General features: G+C 32.3%; 1 protein-coding gene across 2 annotated transcripts in view; it reads left to right on the top strand.

The window, feature by feature from the left end:
* Positions 1 to 26,301, top strand: part of LOC143079341 (kelch domain-containing protein 10-like) — a 170,652-nt gene that overhangs the window by 50,358 nt on the left and 93,993 nt on the right. The gene's annotated exons all lie outside the window — the stretch shown is intronic.

Raw genomic sequence — 26,301 nt, 5'->3', positions numbered from 1 at the left:
TGGAAATTTGCCAATATAAAATGTTGCTGATGAAGTTTTTTTTATTGTTTTATACAATAAACAATGTATATTCACTTTTAATACCAACCAATCTTTACCATTCAGTGATAACAAGCACTTTATTTTACATTTTAATATTTTATGATGTATTTAAAAGAGTAGTTATTGTTGCAAACTCCATTAGAAATTTGAATTGATATCAGTTTTGGAAAAAGGGAAACGGGGATGTGAAAAAAGGGGGGGGGTTGAATTTTTCTCATTTCAGATTTCATAAATAAAAAGAAAATTTCTTCAAACATTTTTTTGAGAGGATTAATATTCAACAGCATAGTGAATTGCTAAAAGGCAAAAACAAACTTTTAAGTTCATTAGACCACATTCATTCTGTGTCAGAAACCTATGCTGTGTCAACTATTTAATTTTAGATTTTAAAAGTTTGAAAAAGAAATCTTTAATTGTAAAATTGTAAAATCTTGACATTTGTTTTGTGTAAAAAAAAAACATGTAATGTCAAAAATTTGATCACAATCCAAATTCAGAGCTGTATCACGCTTGAATGTTTTGTCCATACTTGCCCCAACTGTTCAGGGTTCGACCTCTGCGGTCGTATAAAGCTGCGCCCTGCGGAGCACCTGGTTTATTTATTGTCTCAAGCTGCATTATGTTCAACCAGATCTCCTACTAAAATTTTGAAACAAATAGATTCATGTGCTTGTCAGTAGTTCATGACCTTTTATATTAATATAAAAAATAAATTTGAAATAAGAAAATAGATTTAAAATAAGTAATGTTAGGTTCTGCACTACACTAAAGTAGAAAGGTAGGAAGCTTATTTCTATAGAATTCCTTAAAGCATAGAATATATATTAACAGTTGATTTCTTATAATGTTATGATATACATGTATATCAAAATTGAGAAAGTACACAATGAACCAATGACTATGCATTGAATTCTTTTTAGAAATAGATACATGTATCTCTCTTTGACACTATAAATATATTTTGTTTTTAATTTGATTAGACAATAAAACAAGTTGCTTTCTTTAAAAAAAGAAAAGCAATACATGAATCTAAGACCGCTGACTGCCGGGTCATCAAAAGATCATTGCTGAATATGTGTTTGCATTTGAATTGAAATAATTGACTGTGAATAGAAGAAGCCAGTTGAAAGTATATATTTACAGCTTTTATTTGAATAGTTATTTTAATTTTTCCAATTATAACCCTTTGGCAAATCCTAATTTCTACTAACCGGATGACTTAAGCAAATTCACAAACCTATCGCAATATAAATTTATGCACTCAGTTTGCTTTATAATCTGGAATTGTGGATGCATTTATTTTATCTATCATATCTTTATATTTTGTTTCCTACATGAATGACTTTATATTCTCAACTCGTATTTGAAGCTGTCTTTACTCATGGCAGATATTGTATGCGGCGAAACCTGCGGCATGCAATTGATTGGGACCTCTTATGAAGAGACTTATTTTGGTCTCATAAAACATCTCAAATTTAAAGAATTTCCTGATTTTACTTAAATCAATTGAAACATTCTACAGGGAAACTTAGTTTTGCCGAAGAATTTCTTAATTCAGAAGTTTATGAATACCTGTACACACTTTCAAAATAACCAATTTACATAAAAAGGTATGTAGATATAAAAAGATACGAGAATTAAAATGATGTATGCCAGACACGAATTAAGTCTACATAAAACATCAGTGACGATCGAATGAAAAAAGTTAAAAGGCTAAATATATTACAAAGTTAAGGAATCTATTCCTTGGGTAGACTATCCTTAGCTTTTTGTAAAGGTCAAAGTTTATGATAAGACAGTAACTCTAAAAAGAAACAAAAGAGAAACAACTCGAAGTCAGAACACCGTTAGTAATGATGACCGTGCTTGAAAGTCACATGTAAAGCTCTTTCTGCCGTGTCCTGAATTTAGATAACGAAAACGAAAATAAGCTTTCACGAGTGTATTTAATAGTAGTGCATGCAAATAGTCTTTTAGCGCACAAAATAGTAAATAGAAAGCATCTCACTGATACTAAGGAAAAGAATACGCATTTGCGTCATCACATATCTTAATCTAATAGTTGAATTCGAATGTCAAACGGCCTACATTAAATGTTTTGACTCCGAATTTATTAACGTTTTATCTGGAATTTTTGAGAACGCAAACCGATAGTGTGCTTTTGAAATGTGATTTATAATGTGAATGAATCTAGACGTGAAGGATAGTTGGTCAACACAATGAATACAATTTTCAGAACCGTACCATAGTACAAATATGTAGATGCTATAAGGTTAAACTATTAAAACATACAAACAAAAATTGATTTAAAATTTTATAATAAACTAACGTTCCTGTTAGTAATTTTTTTCAAATTCTTTTGAATATATATTAATATCAATGAACACGAACGTCAAGTATTTACGGATGGACATTTTATTTATCGAATGAATCAATTTTTAAAATCTAACATTCCACTATGTGAATATATATCTATACAAAATATAAGCAAAGACTTTTAAATCCATACTTAAACAGTATAAAATAATCAACATTATGGTTGTAATGAAATTTTGTTGAGATTATTGTAAACTATTTTTACAGTTGTTGTGAGCTGCAAGGATTTAAAATCATGCTTTATGAATTGAAAACACACAAGCATTTTATTCACGACCGTTGAAAATTTTATGGGTATATTACAATATAAAAAAATAAATAATAAATACTCATAAAACCTAAATACTAAAATGGTATGAAATAATTAATGTAGAAATATAATGATTATTGTTTATAAACATTTTTTTTTGTAGGATGTAAGAATTTATTTAGATTTAATTTTTATGTTTCCTTTACAAATAAATATTCAAAAATACCAAAGCAGAGTACCTCGTCATGTATAAAATACTTCATTTCGTAATTGCAACTGTGAAAATATTCTGATTTCAACCATTGTTAGTTTCTTTAGAAACATAAATACAGTATATAATTTGTATATTTATCTTTGATTCCGATTGAACTAAATACTTTTGATAAGCATATTATCTTTCTGTTTTCCGATCTAATATAAATATTTAAACCAGAATGCTCTCTCCCGTAAGTCTATGATGAAATACACAGTATCCCGTGGTTAAATCTTCAAACATAATTAGTTTACATGTTATCGAGACAACAGACAATACCACGTTAAAATTGACCCAGATACATACAGTGTACAGTGGTAGTTTTAAAACAAATATAATTGCGTCCTCAAGGGCCATCAAAGGACCATATCAAAGACGTAGATAACAACCTGTATAAATTACCGAAAACTTTCGAGACGTTCCGAGAATTTTATTCTGACTTCCGGCAGAGAGATATCGAGTGGCCCATAGACACATCCAAAACTCGCCAATATATCATTTAATGCAAAAAAATCTTAACAAACTTCATTACTTGATCAAATGATCAATCTCTTCTAATAAATAAGATACAGACTTTGTGTTTATTTCAATTACTGTATGTCTAATTAAGATGGAATTTTTACATTATTTTTCCCCAGGTTATAAATTGTACTCCATTGGCAGTTTTATAACCTATAATAAGGGTGGTTATCCAACAAAAGGATTAAATTATGCATCTAATTATTATGTCACCCGATCGACAATGTCGGGTGACATATTGCTTTTCCTCTGTTTCTTTTTCTGTATTATTATTATTATTCTTCCACCTATTTTGTCCGGCTGTTTTCTCGGAGCCAATGGAACCAATCTTAATGATAGTTAACCATAAGAAGGAACACAAAATTTCAGTTTCTGTAGGTCTTTAGACCATAACAAATGGCTGCCGTTACCATGGAAACGGAACAATTGTGAAAAATTCCAGTTTTTGGTTTCAATGAATTATTTGGAGTTTCTTTAACTTAGAATATCATTATATTTTGATACAATGTAGGTGCCAGACTTGGGGTCAATTACATTGGAATGTAATTTATTAAATTACACATTACATTGCAAATATGGTCAATTACACTAATTACACATTACACAATTTTTGAAATGTAATTAATTAAATTACAATTACTTTACTAAAGTAATTAATTAAATTACACATTACATTTCATCATAATATTTATTAACCAATATTATACATACCTGTATGTTTAATGTATGTGTAAAATATTCATGTAAACATAGTTTAAGCGTTGCATTTGATAATCATGAGTAATTTTAATGTTTTGTCATTTAGTCTGCATCTCTCTGGTCTGTACACTTTGACAGCCATTCTAAAAAGTAGTTCTATAGGAGCTAATGTGGCATATATCGCTTGATTAGAACATGGAGGTATTATACTTCCATAATATGTAGATGTGTTGATAGAAGAGAAAATTAGTTCCTATCAACTTGCCAATACATTAAGGGGTATTTTGACATCTCAGAAATGAAGTTATTTAAATAAAACATAGCATGAATAAAGAAATTATAAATAAATAAAAAAAAAATCACTTAATAATTATTAAAAGGTAGGCTTGTCACAACATTGAAAATAATTTTTAGTACAAACAATGTATACAATGTCTATATCTTAGCAATATTTTGCTAATTAGATAAAATACATGTAATAGTGGCATTGCCCCTGGACATTTTAATCTGAATAATTGCTATTTGTTTTTACAGCTGTTAATTTTTATCTCTATAATCCTTTTATGTATACTAATTTAACACTGATTGTGTGCAGTAAATTTAAATTCTAAATGAACTCACATAAAGATTTTTCACACATTTTTTTGTTTTTGTTTAACATGGTGATTTATTACTTTTCAATCTATTTAGTTAAAGATCTTTCTTAAAAACTTATGTATTTTTTCAAATCAGAAAATCAAGACTATTCAGAAAAAAATTCTGTTGGTCAAATAAGTAATATAAAAACTTTAGAATAAATTACAGAAAGTATGTGATATCAATATTTGAAAAATAAATATAATTTTACAATTTATATTATTGTATACCATTACATTTTGAATTACCCCATCCCTGGTAGGTGCCGGGCTTATACTGGTTTTGGATGATTTTGGCAATCATTGGAACTATCATGTTGCCATGGAAACTACACCAAAAATTTCCAAAATATCAAAATGCTCCAAATTTAATAAAACTCCACAGTAACGATAAGCAACATTGGTAGATGTGCAATTTGGCGTTGGAATTTCAAAAATGTCAAGCATTTTCAAAATGCTCCAAACTTAATGAAACTTAATATTATTGTTAACTGGCATGTATAGATGAGACTTTTGACTTCGGAGTTTTCAAAATGGCTGCCGTTGCCATGGAAAAAGAAGAAATGTGAACTTTTGACAATGCTCAAAATGTACTGAAAATTTACAGAAAGTTATATCGCAATGCATTGATCTGCATTCACTGTTAAATTGTTTTCAAATGGCTGCCGCTAAGTGTCAATAGGGGAAGGGTGACATCCGCTATTGCTTGCAATAGCAATTCTAGTTATGTCACCCGATCGACAATGTCGGGTGACATATTGCTTTTCCTCTGTTTCTTTTTCTGTATTATTATTATTATTATACTTCCACCTAATTTTGTCCGCCCGCTTTCTCAGAGCCAAAAGTACCAATCCGAATGATGGTGCACTATAACAAGGAACCCTGACTCCCCAGAGTCTGTGCAACTTTGGAACTAAAAAATGGCTGCCATCACCATGGAAACGGAAAAATGGTGAAAAAATATAATTTTGGAGTTCCTTGAATTATTTGAGAATGCTTAAGCTTAAAACCTTTAGATTTTAATACAATGTAGGTGCCCACTATATACTGGTTTTGGATGATTTTGGCACATTTTGGAACTGCTATGTTGCCATGGAAACTACACCAAAAATTTCAAAAATATGGAAATGCTCCAATTTTTTTGAAACTTTAGCATAACGATGAGCAACTTTGGAAGATGTGGAATTTGGCGTTGGAATTTCCAAAATGTCTGCCGTTTCCATGGAAACAATGCAAAAAGGTCAAAATGCTCCAAAAAGTTCCGGGTTTGGTGAATAACTTTGGTATGCTTGAACTTAAAATCATCAAATTTTTATGCAATATAGTTGTCCACTATATACAGGTTTTGAATGATTTTGATAATCATTGGAACTACTATGTTACCATGGATACAGGAGCAAAAATTTCAGAATGCTTCAAAATTGATGAAACTTGATATGATTGTTAACTGTCTAGTCTAGATATGACTTTTGAAGTTGGAATTTCCAAAATGGCCACGGTTGCCATGGAAACTGCAAAAATGTCAAAAATTCTCAAAATGGTTTTAACTTAATGAAATTTGATATTATTGGTAACTGACAAGTTAAGATGAGACTTTTGACTTTGAAATTTTCAAAATGGCTGCCGTTGCCATGGAAACGGTATAAATGTGAAATACTTTAAAATGCTCTGAATATACTGAAAATTTACAAAAAGATGAATAGCCATGCATATTTGTGCATTTACTGTTAAACAAGTTTGAAATGGCTGCCGTTTAGTGGCAATAGGGGGAAGGGTGACATCCGCTATTGCTTGCAATGGCAATTCTAGTTATTATTATTCTTCCACCTATTTTGTCCGGCTGTTTTCTCGGAGCCAATGGAACCAATCTTAATGATAGTTAACCATAAGGAGGAACACAAAATTTCGGTTTTCTGTAGGTCTTTAGAACATAAAAAATGGCTGCCATTACCATGGAAACAACAATTGTGAAAAATTCCAGTTTTTGGTTTCAATGAATTATTTGGAGTTGCTTTAACTTAGAATATCATTATATTTTGATACAATGTAGGTGCCGGGCTTATACTGGTTTTGGATGATTTTGGCAATCATTGGAACTATCATGAGAATTTCAAAAATGTCTGCCATTACCATGGAAACAAGTCAAAAATGGTCAAAATGCTTCAAAAACATTAAAGTGGCATTTACTTTCTTAAAATGGTAGGTCAAATCCATTGAAACTTTGATGGTATGTTCCCTCTCATGTACCAATGTGGTATCTGCCATTAGAAATTTGGAATGGTATCTGTTACCATAGAAACCAGCCAAAATGTCAAAAATTTCAAAATGCTCCAATATTGATGAAACTTAATATGTTTGTTGACTGTCAAGTCTGCATGAGACTTTTGAAGTTGGAATTTCCAAAATGGCCACCGTTGCCATGGAAACTGCAGAAATGTCAAGCATTTTCAAAATGCTCCAAATTTAATGAAACTTAATATTATTGTTAACTGGCATGTATAGATGAGACTTTTGACTTCGGAGTTTTCAAAATGGCTGCCGTTGCCATGGAAAAAGAAGAAATGTGAAACTTTTGACAATGCTCATGTACTGAAAATTTACAGAAAGTTATATCGCAATGCATTGATCTGCATTCACTGTTAAATTGTTTTCAAATGGCTGCTAAGTGGCAATAGGGGAAGGGTGACATCCGCTATTGCTTGCAATAGCAATTCTAGTTACTTTTGATTTTTAAAATAAGGTGAACAAATAAATTATTCTATCTTTTTTATATTTTTTTTCAGAGAAAACTTCATACCTTGTAAATAACTATGCAAAAATGTACCTGTCTTTACTGAGTAAAAACAATAAAGCTAACTAAGTCAGTATAAAAGCAAAAATTTTGAGAAAAAAACTTTGATATAAATAAGTACTTGATGAAATGCGATGTCATCTCTCATTCATATTGAAAGTAAAAGTTTTTTAATTTCTGATCCTCGGTAACAGATTCCTTCTAGAAAACAACTGTCAACTTATAACTAAGAAACAATGCTTCAAATACTGGTTTTGTAAAATTTCCACCATACAAATGTTGAAGCATGTGATTGACAGTAATCAAAAAGTAATGTAATTACTTTTGATAAAGTAATCGATTGCAATCGATAACATACAAAAATCTAAGTAATCATAAGAAATACATAATTTTTATACGACCGCAAAAATTGAAAAATTTTTGGTCGTATATTGGTACATGTATGACGTTGGCGTCGTCGTCTGCATCGTCGTCGTCGTCTGCGTCGTCGTCGTTGTCCAAATACTTTTAGTTTTCACACTCTTAACTTAAGTAAAAGTGAATAGAAATCTTTGAAATTTTAACACAAGGTTTATGACCACAAAAGGAAGGTTTGGATTGATTTTGGGAGTTTTGGTCCCAAAATTTTTAGGAATAAGGGGCCAAAAAGGGCCCAAATAAGCATTTTCTTGGTTTTCGCACTATAACTTTAGTTTAAGTAAATAGAAATCTATGAAATTTTGACACAAGGTTTATAACCACAAAAGGAAGGTTGGGATTGATTTTGGGAGTATTGGTACCAATAGTTAAGGAATAAGGGGCCAAAAAAAGGGCCCAAATAAGCATAATTCTTGGTTTTCGCACAATAACTTTTGTATAAGTAAAAAGAAATCAATGAAATTTAAACACAAGGTGTATGACCACAAAAGGAAGGTTGGGATTGATTTTGGGAGTTGAGGTCTGAACAGTTTAGGAATTAGGGGCCAAAAAGGGGCGCAAGTAAGCATTGTTCTTGGTTTTCGCACCATAACTTTAGTATAAGTAAATAGAAATCTATGAAATTTAAACACAAGGTTCATGACCACTAAAGGAAGGTTGTTTTTGATTTTGGAAGTTTTGGTCACAACAGTTTAGGAATAAGGGGCCCAAAGGGTCCAAAATTGAACTTAGTTTGATTTCATCAAAAATTGAATAATTGGGGTTCTTTGATATGCCGAATCTAACTGTGTATGTAGATTCTTAATTTATTGGTCCCGTTTTCAAATTGGTCTACATTAAGGTCCAAAGGGTCCAAAATTAAACTTAGTTTGATTTTAACAAAAATTGAATCCTTGGGGTTCTTTGATATGCTGAATCTAAAAATGTACTTTATTTAGATTTTGAGTATTGGCCCATTTTTCAAGTTGGTCCAAATAGGGGTCCAAAATTAATCTTTGTTTGATTTCATCAAAAATTGAATAATTGGGGTTCTTTGAGATGCCAAATCTAACTGTGTATGTAGATTCTTAATTTTTAGTCCCGTTTTCAAATTGGTCTATATAAAGACCAAAGGGTCCAAAATTAAACTAAGTTTGATTTTACCAAAATTTGACAACTTGGGCTTTTTTGATATGCTGAATCTAAACATGTACTTAGATTTTTGATTATGGACCCAGTTTTCAAGTTGGTTCATATCAGGATCCAAAATTATTATATTAAGTATTGTTCAATAGCAAGAAATTTTCAATTGCACAGTATTCAGCAATAGCAAGAAATCTTCAATTGCACAGTATTGTGCAATAGCAAAAAAATTTCAATTACTCAGTATTGTGCAATAGCAAGAAATCTTCAATTGCACAGTATTGTGCAATAGCAAATATTTTCAATTGCACAGTATTGCACAATAGCAAGAAATATCTAATTGCACAATATTGTACAATAGCAAGAAATATCCAATTGATTGGAGTTATCTTTCTTTGTCCAGAATAATAGTTGAATCAACTTAAATCATTGTTTTATACAATATACAATGTATATTCACTTTTACTACCAACTGATAAATTAAAACAACCTTTACCATTCAGTGATAACAGGCACCTTTTTTTACATTTTAATATTTTATGATGTATTTAAATGAGTAGTTATTGTTGCAAACTCCATTAGAAATTTGAATTGAGATCAGTTTTGGAAAAAGGGAAAGGGGATGTGAAAAAAAGGTGTGGGGGGGGGGGGTTAAATTTTTCTCATTTCAGATTTCATAAATAAAAAGAAAATTTCTTCAAACATTTTTTTGAGAGGTTTAATATTCAACAGCATAAAGAATTGCTCAAAGGCAATAAAACCCTAAAGTTATAGTGCGAAAACCAATGCGTCTTCAGACGACGACGACGCCAACGTCATACCAATATACGACTGCAAATATTTTTGCGGTCGTATAAAAACGGTTCTCATGAAATTGGGTTAAAAACATTCCTGGGTCATGTTGGCACAGGCACTAAAAAAAATAAAATTTGTTGTAAAATCACCTGTAAAATGAATAATAATTACAATATTTGAAATAATAACAGAAATTTAACCCCCCTCACCTCAGCCAGTTGTGAAAATTAGTGGTTTTGAAGTTCATCCAAACAAACTTCAAACCTCAGGGAATCTGTTAACACAATAAGTATAGCTTTCCAAAACACAATTCGAAAAATGAAAAAATAGGGGGGCCAAAAACAAGCCTTATCGTACCTTGTCCTTTCCACGACATTACACACATTTTATCTCTCCAAGGTACATGTTCAAGGGCAATAACTATGAAATAAAATGCTTCGCTGACGGCAGCCTGATACAGCCTCAGAGGTAAAAAAAAAATATGAACCCCTTTTAAAATTGGGACACCCCCTTGGAGTTATTGCCCCTAAACTCAATCCCAGCATTCCCTTTGTAGTATGGAACCTTGTAGATCAGTTAAAGAAAGTTCCATAAACTTACACAAGTTATTGTCTGGAAACTACAAAAGTGCACATTGTAGGCCCCCTTTTCCTAAACTAATGATACCCTTACCCTCAAAATCAATCCCAATCTTCCTTGCATGATATTGAACCTTCTTGTATAAATTCAAATTTATTCATTTATAAACTAAAGTTGTCGTCTGGAAACCAAATCATTCTTAAGATGATGAAGCAGACTATGACATCATAGCATTATTCGAACCAATAAAAAATATTTGCAAGAATTGTACATGGGACACCTCTAACAAGCACAGACAGACCCTTCACTAGCTATAGGGATCAATTAAAGTTCACATGAATAAATTGAATGAGGTTGAATTATTCACTTGCAAATGAATAATCTATTTGCAATGTTTCTTTGCTTATTTTGTAGCATGAACCAAACTGACTGTCATAATAAAAAACGAATTATTATTTCATTATTTCAATTTCATTAATGATCGATTGAACAAAAAAATAATACATTTTTTTTTTATTTCACATAGCTAATGCTCTTTCAAACAATGAGATCACAAGAAATGTAAAGGAGGTAATATAAAACATAAAAGAAATCATAGTTACCTTTACAGATATTTCTATCACATATAGTCAGCAACAATAACGGAATGCCAGCAAAAACGATTGACAACAACAAAATTATCTTATGGTTTTCTGAAATGAATAAATAAAAACATATGAAAAGCTGTCACTGTCATACATTTAACAAAGTCGTCAAGTCACTACTGGAGAATGTTCATTTTGATAATTAAACTAGAAACTTTTCATTTTTTCTCTCTATATCATTAAGGCGAAGTGTATGTAATTAAACTACTCAACAGATTAAAATGCTCTAAATGCTTTGATTTGAGTTATAAGCCAAATTCTACATTTAACCCCTATGTTCTATTTTTAGCCATGGCTGGTTGGCAGAGTCATGCCACACATTTTTTAAACTAGATACCCCAATGATGATTGTGGCTAAGTTTGGTTAAATTTGGCCCAGTAGTTTCAGGAGATTTTTGTAAAAGATTATTAAGATTTACGAAAAATGGTTAAAAATTGACTATAAAGGGCAATAACTCCTAAAGGGTTAAAACCACTTATTCAGGCCCGGTCGGAAAGAACATACAGGAAAGTAAATTTGGCCCAGTAATTTCAGAGAAGAAGATTTTTGTGAAAGTTAACGATGAGGGACGCTGGACGACGACGACGACGGACGCCAAGTGAGCTAAAAATGCACTCAATTGAATGACATTGACTTATAGATATTTAAAGCTGCGACGGGTCTCCAACTCTTTCCTATAAAAAATAGTAAACTATCTTGAGGTTACTTTCAACAATTTGAATTTATGAATTCTTTTTGAAACATGGTTTCTCAATGAAATAAACATAATAGTTATTGAACCAGATGCTCCGCAGGGCACAGCTTTATACGACCGCAGAGGTTGACCCCTGAACGGTTGGGGCAAGTATGGACACAACATTCAAGCTGGATTCAGCTCTAAATTTGGATTGTGATTAAATAGTTGACACAGCATAGGTTTCTGACACAGAATGAATGTGTTCTAATGAACTTAAAATTTTTGTTTTGTCTTTGAGCAATTCACTATGCTGTTGAATATTAATCCTCTCAAATTTTTTTTTTATGAAATCTGAAATGAGAAAATTCACCCCCCCCCCACCCATTTTTTTTTCACATCCCCCTTTCCCTTATTCCAAAACTGATCTCAATTCAAATTTCTAATGGAGTCTGCAACAATAACTACTCATTTAAATACATCATAAAATATCAAAATGTAAAAAAAGTGCTTGTTTAATCACTGAATGGTAAAGACTGTTTTAATTTATCAGTTGGTAGTAAAAGTGAATATACATTGTATATTGTATAAAACAATACTGTGCAATTGAAGATTTCTTGCTATTGCTGAATACTGTGCAATTGAAAATTTCTTGCTATTGCACACAATACTTAATATAATATATATAATTTTGAATCCTGATTTGGACCAATTTGAAAACTGGGCCCATAATCAAAAATCTAAGTACATGTTTAGATTCAGCATATAAATGAACCACAAAGATTTAATTTTTGTTAAAATCGAAAATAAGTTTAATTTTGGACCCTTTGGACCTTAATGTAGACCAATTTGAAAACAGGACCAAAAATTAAGAATCTACATACATAGTTAGATTTGGCATATGAAAGAACCCCATTTATTCAATTTTTGATGAAATCAAACAAAGTTTAGTTTTGGACCCCGATTTGGACCAACTTGAAATCTGGGCCAATAATCAAAAATTTAAGTACATTTTTAGCTCACCTGGCCCGAAGGGCCAAGTGAGCTTTTCCCATCACTTTGCGTCCGGCGTCCGTCGTCGTCGTCGTCCGTCGTCGTCCGTCGTCCGTCGTCGTCCGTCGTCGTTAACTTTTACAAAAATCTTCTCCTCTGAAACTACTGGGCTAAATTAAACCAAACTTGGCCACAATCATCATTGGGGTATCTAGTTTAAAAAATGTGTGGCGTGACCCGGCCAACCAACCAAGATGGCCGCCATGGCTAAAAATAGAACATAGGGGTAAAATGCAGTTTTTGGGTTATAACTCAAAAACCAAAGCATTTAGAGCAAATCTGACATGGGGTAAAATTGTTTATCAGGTCAATTTCTATCTGCCCTGAAATTTTCAGATGAATCGGACAACCCGTTGTTGGGTTGCTGTCCCTGAATTGATATTTTAAGGAAATTTTGCTGTTTTTGGTTATTATCTTGAATATTATTATAGATAGAGATAAACTGTTAACAACAATAATGTTCAGCAAAGTAAGATCTACAAATAAGTCAACGGGACCGAAATGGTCAGTTGACCCCTTTAGGAGTTATTGCCCTTTTTAGTCCATTTTTAACCATTTTTCGTAAATCTTAGTTATCTTTTACAAAAATCTTCTCCTCTGAAACTACTGGGACAAATTAATCCAAACTTGGCCACAATCATCATTGGGGTATCTAGTTTAAAAAATGTGTGGCGTGACCCGTCCAACTAACCAAGATGGCCGTCATGGCTAAAAATAGAACATAGGGGTAAAATGCAGTTTTTGGCTTATAACTCAAAAACCAGAGCATTTAGAGCAAATCTGATCGTAGTAAAATTGTTCATCAGGTCAAGATCTATCTGCCCTGAAATTTTCAGATGAATCGAACAACCCGTTGTTGGGTTGCTGCCCCTGAATTGATAATTTTAAGGAAGTTTTGCTGTTTTTGGTTATTATCTTGAATATTATTATAGATAGAGATAAACTGTAAACAGCAATAATGTTCAGCAAAGTAAGATCTACAAATAAGTCTACATGACCAAAATGGTCAGTTGACCACTTTAGGAGTTATTGCCCTTTATAGTCAATTTTTAACATTTTTTCGTAAATCTTAGTAATCTTTAAAAAAAATCTTCATCTCTGAAACTACTGGGCCAAATTTAACCAAACTTGGCCATAATCATCATTGGCGTATCTAGTTTAAAAAATGTGTCCGGTGACCCGGCCAACCAACCAAGATGGCCGCCATGGCTAAAAATAAAACATAGGGGTAAAATGCAGTTTTTGGCTTATAACTCAGAAACCAAAGCATTAAGAGCAAATCTGACAAGAAGTAAAATGGTTGATCAGGTCACGATCTATCTGCCCTGGAATTTTCAGATGAATTGGATAATCGGTTGTTAGGTTGCTGCCCCTGAATTGGTAATTTTGAGGAAATTTTGCTGTTTTTTTTTGTTATCTTGAATATTATTATAGATAGAGATAAACTGTAAACAGCAATAATGTACAGCAAAGTAAGAACTTAAAATAAGACACTATGACCAAAATAGTCAATTGACCCCCTAAGGAGTTATTGCCCTTCATAGTCAATTTTTAACAATTTTCTTAAAATTTGAAGATTTTCAATAACATTTTCCACAGAAAGTACTGTTATAGATAGAGATAATTGTAAGCAGCAAGAATGTTTAGTAAAGTAAGATCTACAAACACATCACCATCACCAAAACACAATTTTGTCATGAATCCATCTGTGTCCATTGTTTAATATTCACATTGACCAAGGTGAGCGACACAGGCTCTTTAGAGCCTCTAGTTAGATTCAGCATATGAAAGAACCCCAAGGATTCAATTTTTGTTAACTAAGTTAAATTTTGGACCCTTTGGACCTTTAAAAGAGGGACGAAAGATACCAAAGGGACAGTCAAACTCATAAATCTAAAACAAACTGACAACGCCATGGCTAAAAATGAAAAAGACAAACAGAAAAACAATAGTACACATGACACAACATAGAAAAATAAAGAATAAACAACACGAACCCCACCAAAAACTAAGGGTGATCTCAGGTGCTCCGGAAGGGTAAGCAGATCCTGCTCCACATGTGGCACCCGTCGTGTTGCTTATGTGATTACAAATCTGGTAAATAGTCCAACTCGGTAGGTCACACTCATGAAAGGGAAGGGGATTGTAGTAACGACGTAAGGAACATATCAGATATCATTTGTGAAACGGTTATTCCATAACGGTCAACCAACTCGTGATGGCGTCCGTAAAATTTACGAAGGGATGATTTCAACTTCACCATTTGGAACTCTTGGTTTAATAGCTTCCTTGTGAGCAGTAACCCTCTATCAAGAAAATCATAGGAAATGCAAGCACGGGAATATCGTATCAATTGGGAGATATATACCCCGTATGCAGGTGCTGCTGGAATGTTGCTACTTAGAAATGGAAAGTTCACAATTGGAAAGCTGAAATCATCTCTTTTGTCGTAAAGTTTTGTTTTCAACCGACCCTCATTGTCAATATCTAGTGTAGACCAATTTGAAATCGGGACAAAAAATTAAGAATCTACATACACAGTTAGATTCGGCATATTAAAGAACCCCAATTATTCAGTTTTTGATGAAATCAAACAAAGTTTAATTTTGGACCCTTTGGGCCCCTTAATCCTAAACTGTTGGGACCAAAACTCCCGAAATCAATCCCAACCTTCCTTTTATGGTCATAAACCTTGTGTTTAAATTTCATAGATTTCTATTTTCTTATACTTAAGTTATGGTGCGAAAACCAAGAAAAATGCTTATTTGGGCCCCTTTAAGGCCCCTAATTCCTAAATTGTTCAGACCTCAACTCCCAAAATCAATCCCAACCTTCCTTTTGTGGTCATACACCTTGTGTTTAAATTTCATTGATTTCTTTTTACTTATACAAAAGTTATTGTGCGAAAACCAAGAATTATGCTTATTTGGGCCCTTTTTTTGGCCCCTTATTCCTTAACTATTGGTACCAATACTCCCAAAATCAATCCCAACCTTCCTTTTGTGGTTATAAACCTTGTGTCAAAATTTCATAGATTTCTATTTACTTAAACTAAAGTTATAGTGCGAAAATCAAGAAAATGCTTATTTGGGCCCTTTTTGGCCCCTAATTCCTAAAATGTTGGGACCAAAACTCCCAAAATCAATCCCAGCCTTCCTTTGTGGTCATAAACCTTGTGTTAAAATTTTATAGATTTCCATTCACTTTTACTAAAGTTAGAGTGCTAAAACTAAAAGTATTCGGACGATGACGACGACGCCAACGTGATACCAATATACGACCAAAATTTTTTCAATTTTTGCGGTCGTATAAAAATGTGTCCATGAACTTGTTTTCAAATTAAATCAGTTTGAATGATGAAAAGCAGTCGAATTCTACATCTTTTCCCGATATGTCCGAGTTTGACATCGCAAAAACAATATTTTAAGTTATCAGCGTGAAATATCTGTAACTATATCGTATGGTATTAAACTTGGACCTTGGTCCAGACACAACTTCCCACAAGAGCCTATGCAATTATTTGCTTATTGCTGTTTCAAAGAAAGATTGAATGCATAGAATCATAAAACAAAGTTGATTCTTTTTGAATTATCATGAAATAATATAATTTAATTACGGGTGCCACATGTGGAGCAGGATCAGCATTCCCTTCTGGAGCACCTGAGATCACATCAAAGTTTTTTGCTTAATCTTTAGTTTTCTGTATTCTGTTTTGTAAACTATTGCATGTTTGTCATTTTCTTTTAAAGCCATGGCATCGATAGTTTATTTTTGATTATGAGTTTGTATGTCCCTCTGGTATCTTTCGTCCCTCTTTTACACCACATATGCTTGTTGCTATGCAATAAGTAGTGTTACATAAGATATTTTTTAAGTAAATGATCATTATGCACATGATGCATAATTGATCTTTTTATGTTAGTTTAGTTTTTATCAGGCATTTATATTATATATAAATACTTTTAAATTGTGCTTGTTATCCATGAATTGAGCGTGGGTTTTTTTCAAGTATCAGTTGGTTACTAGGCATTTATGTCATGAATAACTGTTGCTAAGGAGAGTTTTGCGTCTCTTAACGCACAATTTGACTGTCATTGTGTTTTATTTTATCACCAGCAGGCTTCTAGTGATTTATTTTGTGCATTTTTGTTTAAAATCAACATTGTATATTTTCAGCCTCAATAGGTTGCTATGCAAAAAAGATGATTGCCATGGAGATTTTATGCATATTTTTCTACTCAATTGAATACACTTTTATGTGACACCTATTTTTTCAGTACAAATTAATTCATATTTGCATTTTTTTATGATAGTGACCCCTATTAGGTGACAAAATTTGTAGTTTTTGTACAAAATTGCTTCTGAAACAGCATAATGTTGGGTAGCTGCCACCTATAAAAATTCAATAGTCTACCCAATTTTATTTTTTCTTTGAATTATATTATAGTCATCATTTTTGTCAGTACCATATTTTATATTATATACATCTGGATTTTTTACAATTTTGACCCAAATTTGCTTATTTTTGTGTAAAATTTATAAACTTGAACCCTTTGATTTTCCGGTTACCATAGCAACCACAAATAAACATTTTTTTAAGAACAGATTTTTTTTAGCTTATAATTTTAAGGTTATATAATTAAAATATTTACTTGCAATGACCACTATTCTTTATTCTGATATTATATTTCTTGTCGGAATATCCTGGTTTTTTAGCTCACCTGGCCCGAAGGGCCAAGTGAGCTTTTCCCATCACTTGGCGTCCGGCGTCGTCCGTCGTCGTTAACTTTTACAAAAATCTTCTCCTCTGAAACTACTTGGCCAAATTAAACCAAACTTGGCCACAATCATCATTGGGGTATCTAGTTTAAAAAATGTGTGGTGTGACCCGGCCAACCAACCAAGATGGCCGCCATGGCTAAAAATAGAACATAGGGGTAAAATGCAGTTTTTGGCTTATAACTCAAAAACAAAAGCATTTAGAGCAAATCTGGCATGGGGGTTAAATTGTTTATCAGGTCAAGATCTATCTGCCCTCAAATTTTCAGATGAATCCGACAACACGTTATTGGTTTGCTGCCCCTGAACTGGTAATTTTAGGGAATTTTTGCTGTTTTTGGTTATTATCTTGAATATTATTATAGATAGAGATAAACTGTAAACAGCAATAATGTTCAGCAAAGTAAGATTTACAAATAAGTCAACATGACCAAAATGGTCAGTTGACCCCTTTAGGAGTTATTGACCTTTATAGTCAATTTTTAACCATTTTTCGTAAATCTTAGTAATCTTTTACAAAAATCTTCTCCTCTGAAACTACTTGGCCAAATTAATCCAAACTTAGCCACAATCATCTTTGGGATATCTAGTTTAAAAAATGTGTGGCGTGACCCGGCCAACCAACCAAGATGGCCGCCACGGCTAAAAATAGAACATAGGGGTAAAATGCAGTTTTTGGCTTATAACTCAAAAACCAAAGCATTTAGAGCAAATCTGACATGTGGTAAAAGTGTTTATCAGGTCAAGATCTATCTGTCCTGAAATTTTCAGATGAATCGGACAACCCGTTGTTGGGTTGCTGCCCCTGAATTGGTAATTTTAAGGAAATTTTGCTGTTTTGGGTTATTATCTTGAATATTATTATAGATAGAGATAAACTGTAAACAGCAATAATGTTCAGCAAAGTAAGATTTACAAATAAGTCAGCATGACCAAAATGGTCAGTTGACCCCTGAAGGAGTTATTGCCCTTTATAGTCAATTTTTAACCATTTTTTCGTAAATCTTAGTAATCTTTTACAAAAATCTTCTTCTCTGAAACTACTGGGCCAAATTAAACTAAACTTTGCCACAATCATCATTGGGGTAATTTGTTTAATAAATGTGTGGCGTGACCTGGCCAATCAGCCAAAATGGCTGCCACGGCTAATAATAGAACATAGGGGTAAAATGCAGTTTTTGGCTTATAACTCAAAAAACCGAAGGATTAAGAGAAAATCTGACAGGGTTTAATTGTTTATCAGGTCAAGATCTATCTGCCCTGATGTTTTCACATGGATCGGACAACCCGTTGTTAGGTTACTGTCCTGAATTGGTAATTTTAAGGAAATTTTGCCGTTTTTTGTTTTTATCTTGAATATTATTATAGATAGAGATAAACTGTATACAGCAATAACGTTCAGCAAAATAAGATCTACAAATAAGTTTACATGACCAAAATAGTCAATTGACCCCTTAAGGAGTTATTGCCCTTTATAGTTAATTTTTAACATTTTTCATAAATTTTTGTAAATTTGTAGAAAATATTTTCCACTGTAATTACTGGGCCAAGTTCATTATAGACAGAGATAATTGTAGCAACAAGAATGTTCAGTAAAGTAAGATCTACAAACACATCACTATCACCAAAACACAATTATGTCATGAATTTATCCGTGTCCATTATTTAATATGCACAAGACCAAGGTGAGCGACACAGGCTCTTTAGAGCCTCTAGTTTTTCCTCAAATAGTGTCTCAGATTCACTAGTTTCTATCCCCATAGAAAAAGATGACAAAATTCCAGTGGAATTCCACTGGCAAAATCAGTGGATTAACCACTGGATTCCAGTGGAATTCCAGTGGAATCCAGCGGTAAAAAATGTCTGGAATTCCACTGATTTACCAGTGGTAACTCCAGTGGAATGCAACAAGTTCCAGTGGAATTCCAGTGGTATTTTCTCTGGCATTCCACTGATCTACTGGAATCTTCACTGGTAAATCAGTGGAATTTCAGTAGATTCCACTGGAATTATCACTGGTAAATCAGTGGAATTCCAGTAGATTCCACTGGAATTATCACTGGTCAATCAGTGGAATTCCAGTAGATCAGTGGAATGCCAGACAATTTCTCTCCAGTGGAATTCCAATAAAAAATTGTTGTATTGAATAATTTGCGGTCACAGTACTTGTTTTGGAAATTAGGGTTTCAGTAAATCATGCATCATGCTAACTCACAGTTTAACAAAAACAACCATAAATCTTTGTGGTATGATCATTCTTTAATCTTCACTATAAAAAATTCATTTCTACTGAAAGTACAAATATAATGAAGCAATTATAATATCCACACTATAAAAATTATACTGCATGAAAATTCCAATTTAAATAAAAAACTAAAAAGTTATGAGACATAGGATCAGCGTTTTCTTCAGAAAATTTGTTCAGATGGGGATATAATCACAAGCCCGCCTTGTTCTTAAATTGTATTAAAGAATACACCATTTTTGAAGGGGCATTAATTGAGAGGGATCTCCGTCATCCCTTGCTCTGAAGAAAACCCCTGAGGATGCCCCTATTGTTTTCTACACCTCTGAAACCGCTTGGCCAATTGGAACCAAACTTGGTCACAAAAGTCTTTGAGCAGTCCCATTTCAAAATTGTATCCGTCATGTCCACACATGATCCAAGATGGATGCCATTTTGGGAAAATGTATTCAAAGATCTCCTCTTCTGAATCTACTGTACCAGTTGGAACCAAACTTGGTGACAATGGTCCTTAGGTGGTTTTCTTTAAAAATTGTATCCGACATGTCCACACCTGATCCATTATGGCCACCAGCAGGGAACATAGTTTAACATTGGACCCTAGGGGAAAAGATTGCTCATTTTGTTCCAATTTGTCAAAAAACATGGACGGTTGCTGCTGTTGGGTATCCAACAGGTTACCAGGTGTGCGGCTCCAGGATCCAGGGAGCCTCTGGTTTTAGGCCTTATATATATTGTTTGTTCAATTATTACACGTTAATTTTGTATTTTTTTATTTTGTAATTAGAAATGTACATATGTCATTTGGGATCTATGCATTGTATCAGTATTTATGTTTATAATTCATATAGATTTACTTAAATTATATAAATTTAAAAAGGGCATGTTGTTTGTTATATATTATATTGTTTGTTCAATTATATAACTTAATTATATGTACATTTAAAATAAGATATTTTTTTTTCCTTTTGATAGTGCCCCCTGCGAAATGATTATGAATAATTCATGAATGTTCATGGATGATTCATGAATGATTCATGTGATGAACACAATTCATGAATTGTTCATAAAAGATTCATGAACAGTTAATGAACTAGATATGAACTACAAATGGACATGCATGTTCATGAACCAGTGAATAATGAACTATTCATGAACAGAAAGTGTTCATGAACTCTTTGGTTCATTAAAGTTCATGAACAAAAATAGTTCTTGAACTTTTATTATTCATGAATTGTTCATGATTTTATAGTTCATGAACACGCTTGTCCATTTGTAGTTCATGTCCTGTTCATGTATAGTTCATGAATTTTTTATGAATGATTCATGAATTTGTTCATGAAATATACCAGTCCATGAATCATTCATGAACACATGAACTACTGTGTTCATGAACTGTTCATCAGTAATTTAATTCATGAACATTGTTTGTCCACTTGTAGTTCATGAACTGTTCATCTAAAGTTCATGAAATTATTAAAAAGGATTTTCTTGAATATTCATTTTTGTGTTATTATCATAAGTAAACTTCTCTTCCTGTCTGTAATTGAAATTGCTGGACTTCCAACTAGAAATGCTACATAACATCTTGGTGAAGTTGTTCTGCTTGAAATTCTTCCCAGTTGAACAGATCTTTTAATCAATAAATGCATCTAAGTTTCCCCCTGCAAAATCAAAAATCACTCCACAAAGAATCAAAAGTCCTTGATATTTGTTTTAAATAAACACTCAAGATTAAACAGTTTCTAACAGGTATAATACAATGTAATAATTTAATTTAATAATTGTTGTTTTTATTAAAATATCAATAGAGTAAGATTAATAACATGAATACTACTTGCCTTTTCATGACATTTCAAATAATGTACCCCCCCCCCCCTTTTCCCCTTTTAATTTGCCCACACACAATCATAAGAATGGCTGAAGCATGAATTATGTTTACCTTGAAATAAAATATATTGTACAAATCTATCAGTTATTCCTGAATGGAAAACATTAAACCAACACTGTAAAATGTAAAGGTTACTTTCACTTTCTGGTGTTTTATATTTATTATAATTAATCAATAATTATTATAATGCTTCAACAAATAGTTATTTAGCCAAAAAAAATAATCAAAAATATATATAATTTACTTATCTGATAACAAATCTGCTTTATTTTAACAGCTATATTACTTCATCTTCATTTGTATTGTAAGCGTCAAAACCACCATTTTGCTGACGTAATTATGACGTTTTTCTATTCCCAGTCACTTGTAATCATTTGTCTGCATTGCAATCTTTTGTCAAAGTCATTGAAGCGTTTTACAATAGGTAAACGTAATTCATTAAATATGACACCGGTCTGCAATGTTTGGGAAAGAATGAATTGTCATTAATCTGGGCTTTGTTTCCAAGTTCCTCTATGTGCCGTATGATGGTTAAGAAAGGCACATGTTTGAACTTGGAGAGACAATCAGAAATTACATCTTTAGAAGAAAGAAATTAAGTTTACCATTGTCATGATTGTAAAAACGAAACATGAGAAACATCTCCAGCTCAAAGTAAGTTACAAAACTTCAAAGTTAGTCCCAAATTTTGTATGACTCTCAAAATGTAACACTCTTCTGGTGTAGTATGAAAAAAAAAAGAAAAAGGTGCTGAGCTAATTTCTGTTGTTCAATGAAAAGGAAATATTTTTTATGGACATACTTTTGCTTATAATTACTTAAGCTTACACTACATTTGTAAACACATTTGTATCACATGTATTGAAGTAATATGAGGCTCTACCTGCATGCTGTGAAAGGGAACTAATCAAATCTGTATGATTTTTTTTTAATTTTGCCTCTGCCATAGCGGAGGGGGCAATACGTTTTACCCTTGTCCCTCTGTATAGATGTACATGTACGTCCCAAAGTTGGTTTCAATTCTTTAAACTTTTGGGGAGTCGCAGCACAGCAAAAGTGAGTATATCAGTGGTTGTCGTTTGTTTATGTGTTATTTGTTTTTCGTTCATTTTTTCACATAAATAAGGCCGTTAGTTTTCTCGTTTGAATTGTTTTACATTGTCTTATCGGGGCCTTTTACAGCTGACTATGCGGTATGGGCTCAATGCTCATTGTTGAAGGCCGTACGGTGACCTATAGTTGTTGATGTTTGTGTCATTTTGGTCTTTTGTGGATAGTTGTCTCATTGGCAATCATACCACATCTTCTTTTTTATATATTTATATTTTTAATGCTTTTTGATAAACAAACATGTACATGTATTTACACTTTTGCTATTCAACTGAATTTTGTCTCAAAATGATCTCAAGATCTGTAAATGAATAACCTGGAGGTCATGCTAAAAGCACTTTAATTGTGATGTCATAATACAATGTATAGATGTTTATGAGAACTTGTATGACAGTCAAATTTATGAATTTATTTATGAACTTAATGAATTCATTTATTCATTAAAAGTTCTTAAAATGTTCATGAACATGTGTTATGAACAATTTATGAACATTATGAACTGACTCACAGTTCATTAAAGTTCAGAAAATATTCATGAACTGCATTTTATGAACTATTCATGAACTAAATTCATGAACAAACTTAATGAACTCATTATGAACAGTCATGCATTGTTCATGAACATTCACGAACAGTTCATGGTGGTTCATCATCAGTTCATGAATTTCATCTCGCAGGGGTCCAGTGGTATTCCACTGATTTTTTTTCCCACTGGTATTCCACTGATTTTTTTTCCCACTGGTATAATTTATTCAAAATTCCAGTGAAATGCATCTTTCCACTGGAATTTCAATGGTAACTCCACTGGAATACCACTGGAATAAGTCATTCCAGTGTTGTCCAGTGGTATACCACTGGATTCCAATGGTATACCACTGGTTTCCACTGGAATACCAGTGATATTTTCTATGGGGATGGTAACCATTATTTAACTGTCAAAAAACAAATTTTTTCCTCACAAATGATCGTTATTGTTTGTCGTATGATCTTTTAAGACTGAGATGTTTATTTTAAGCAAGGTTTGATGATTTTTTTTTTCACTTTCCACCTGAAGCTCTCTGCTCATTGGCACTGCCTCTTTAAAATGTTTTATAAAGGTTTTGGGACGACTTATAAAAAGTCAATGGTATTTGATATGCATTTGTATTAGCATTGGCACAACTCATTTACATGGAGATTGTTTAGCCTTGTAACTCAGTCATGGTTCATTGACATAACTTTTGTAAGATGAAGTATTGCTATTTTGAAAGAGGCGAGACATATCTCTGTGATAACAGTTTATTATTTAAAAGCAAAAAATACTGACATTACAGGAGATTCACACCAAACAGGATTGTGTAAATTATCATATTAAATATTGAGCAATCATAAAGCAAGAAATCTTCAAGTGCACAGTATTAAACAATAGCAGGAAATATTCATTGCACATTATTATGAAATAGCACAATAGCAGGAAATATTCATTGCACACTATTATGAAATAGCACAATAGAAAGAAATTTTCAAATGAAAAGTATTACACAATAGCAAGAAATATCCAATTGTACAATATTGCGCAAAAGCATTAAATCTTCAATTGCACAGTATTGCACAATAGCAAGAAATATCCAATTGCACAGTATTAAGCAATAGCAAGAAATCTTCAATTGCGCAATAGCAGAAAATGTTTTATTCAAAGTATTGCACAGTAGCACAATTTTGCACAACATCCCAGTATTGCATAATAGCAGTGTTGCGCAATTTGATTAATATAAATATTCTAACCCTGTTAAAAAAAATCACCACATTATACTCTTCCTCAGTAATTATTTCAGAAATATACTGTTTTAATTCTCAATTTTATTATATGTACCTGTCTGGAATGCCACAGATTTTAGTTTTACTTAAGGAACTTAAAACCTGCATAGAGTCAGCAAACATTTTTGAGGATAGTTAATTCAGCTTGAACTCCTCAATTAATAACTTAACATCACATTTCTTACAAAAATGTGTTAAAGTCACCCCAAAATTTTAATTTATTAGCCTCAAAAGTTAAACTTTGAGGTAATGAGAGGTATATGAATGGACCCAGAGGGACCTTTAATGAAAACAAAGAGGTACATCTTGATTATCATCTTAGATTCATCTTTTGTATCATATTCCAATGTTTTTATACATAGAGATGAATATTTGATCATTTATTGGTGAATTTATTGGTTCACACTCTATTCTATGATGAGGCAGCTAATTTCGTTTTTTGATGTAAGTTTCCTTAAATTGCCGAATCTGCATCACACATTCTTCTAAATTCATCTCAAACTATTAAACTGATTATAACAAAACTTGACAGTTGTACTTGAAGTATGTAGCATTTTTTAATCTTAGTAATCTTTTAGAAAAATCTTCTCCTCTGAAACTACTGGACCAAATTTAACCAAACTTAGCCATAATCATCATTGGGGTATCTAGTTAAAAAAATGTGTCCGGTAACTCGGCCAACAAACCAAGATGGCCGCCATGGCTAAAAATAGAACATTTGGGTAAAATGCAGTTTTTGGCTTATAACTCAAAAACCAAAGCATTAAGAGCAAATCTGACAGGAAGTAAAATTGTTGATCAGGTCACGATCTATCTGCCCTGGAATTTTCAGATGAATCGGATAATCGGTTGGTAGGTTGCTGTCCCTGAATTGGTAATTTTATAGATAGAGATAAACTGTAAACAATAATGTACAGCAAAGTTAGAACTAAAAATAAGTCAGTATGACCAAAATAGTCAATTCACCCCCCTAAGGAGTTATTGCCCTTCATAGTCAATTTTAACAATTTTCTTAAAATTTGAAGATTTTCAATAACATTTTCCACAGAAAGTACTGTTATAGATAGAGATAATTGTAAGCAGCAAGAATGTTTAGTAAAGTAAGATCTACAAACACATCACCATCACCAAAACACAATTTTGTCATGAATCCATCTGTGTCCATTGTTTAATATTCACATAGACCAAGGTGAGCGACACAGGCTCTTTAGAGCCTCTAGTTTTATATTCTATATTAAACATTATGTCTATGTCGAAATTCCAAGAGTCAAGATTTTATTGAATTTGCTGTAATTTCATGGCTGTGTGCATGTAACTGATGAAAATCATTATAAAAATATGAAATCTGCTTTTGCTAACCAAAAGTTAAATAAAGTTATTGTAATACTCATGATAGGGTTTTCACTTGCTATTTGCTATATTCACTTTGTAATGAGTGTGAAGGATATGTCACTTTTTCAAGTTTATTGGTATATGATAAGATCAAGATAATAGTATGAAATATTTATGAAGAGTTTTGAGATTTAAACAAAATTAATTAGTATGATATTTTATACAACTTTTTTTTTGCTCACTCTAACCTCTAAAGAATTGAATTGTGACCCTTTAAGGTTTAATTCTTATATGAATT

Source organism: Mytilus galloprovincialis, chromosome 1 (genome assembly GCF_965363235.1).
Source record: "Mytilus galloprovincialis chromosome 1, xbMytGall1.hap1.1, whole genome shotgun sequence".
NCBI lineage: Eukaryota > Metazoa > Mollusca > Bivalvia > Mytilida > Mytilidae > Mytilus > Mytilus galloprovincialis.
This window is presented reverse-complemented; position numbering and strand designations above follow the sequence as displayed.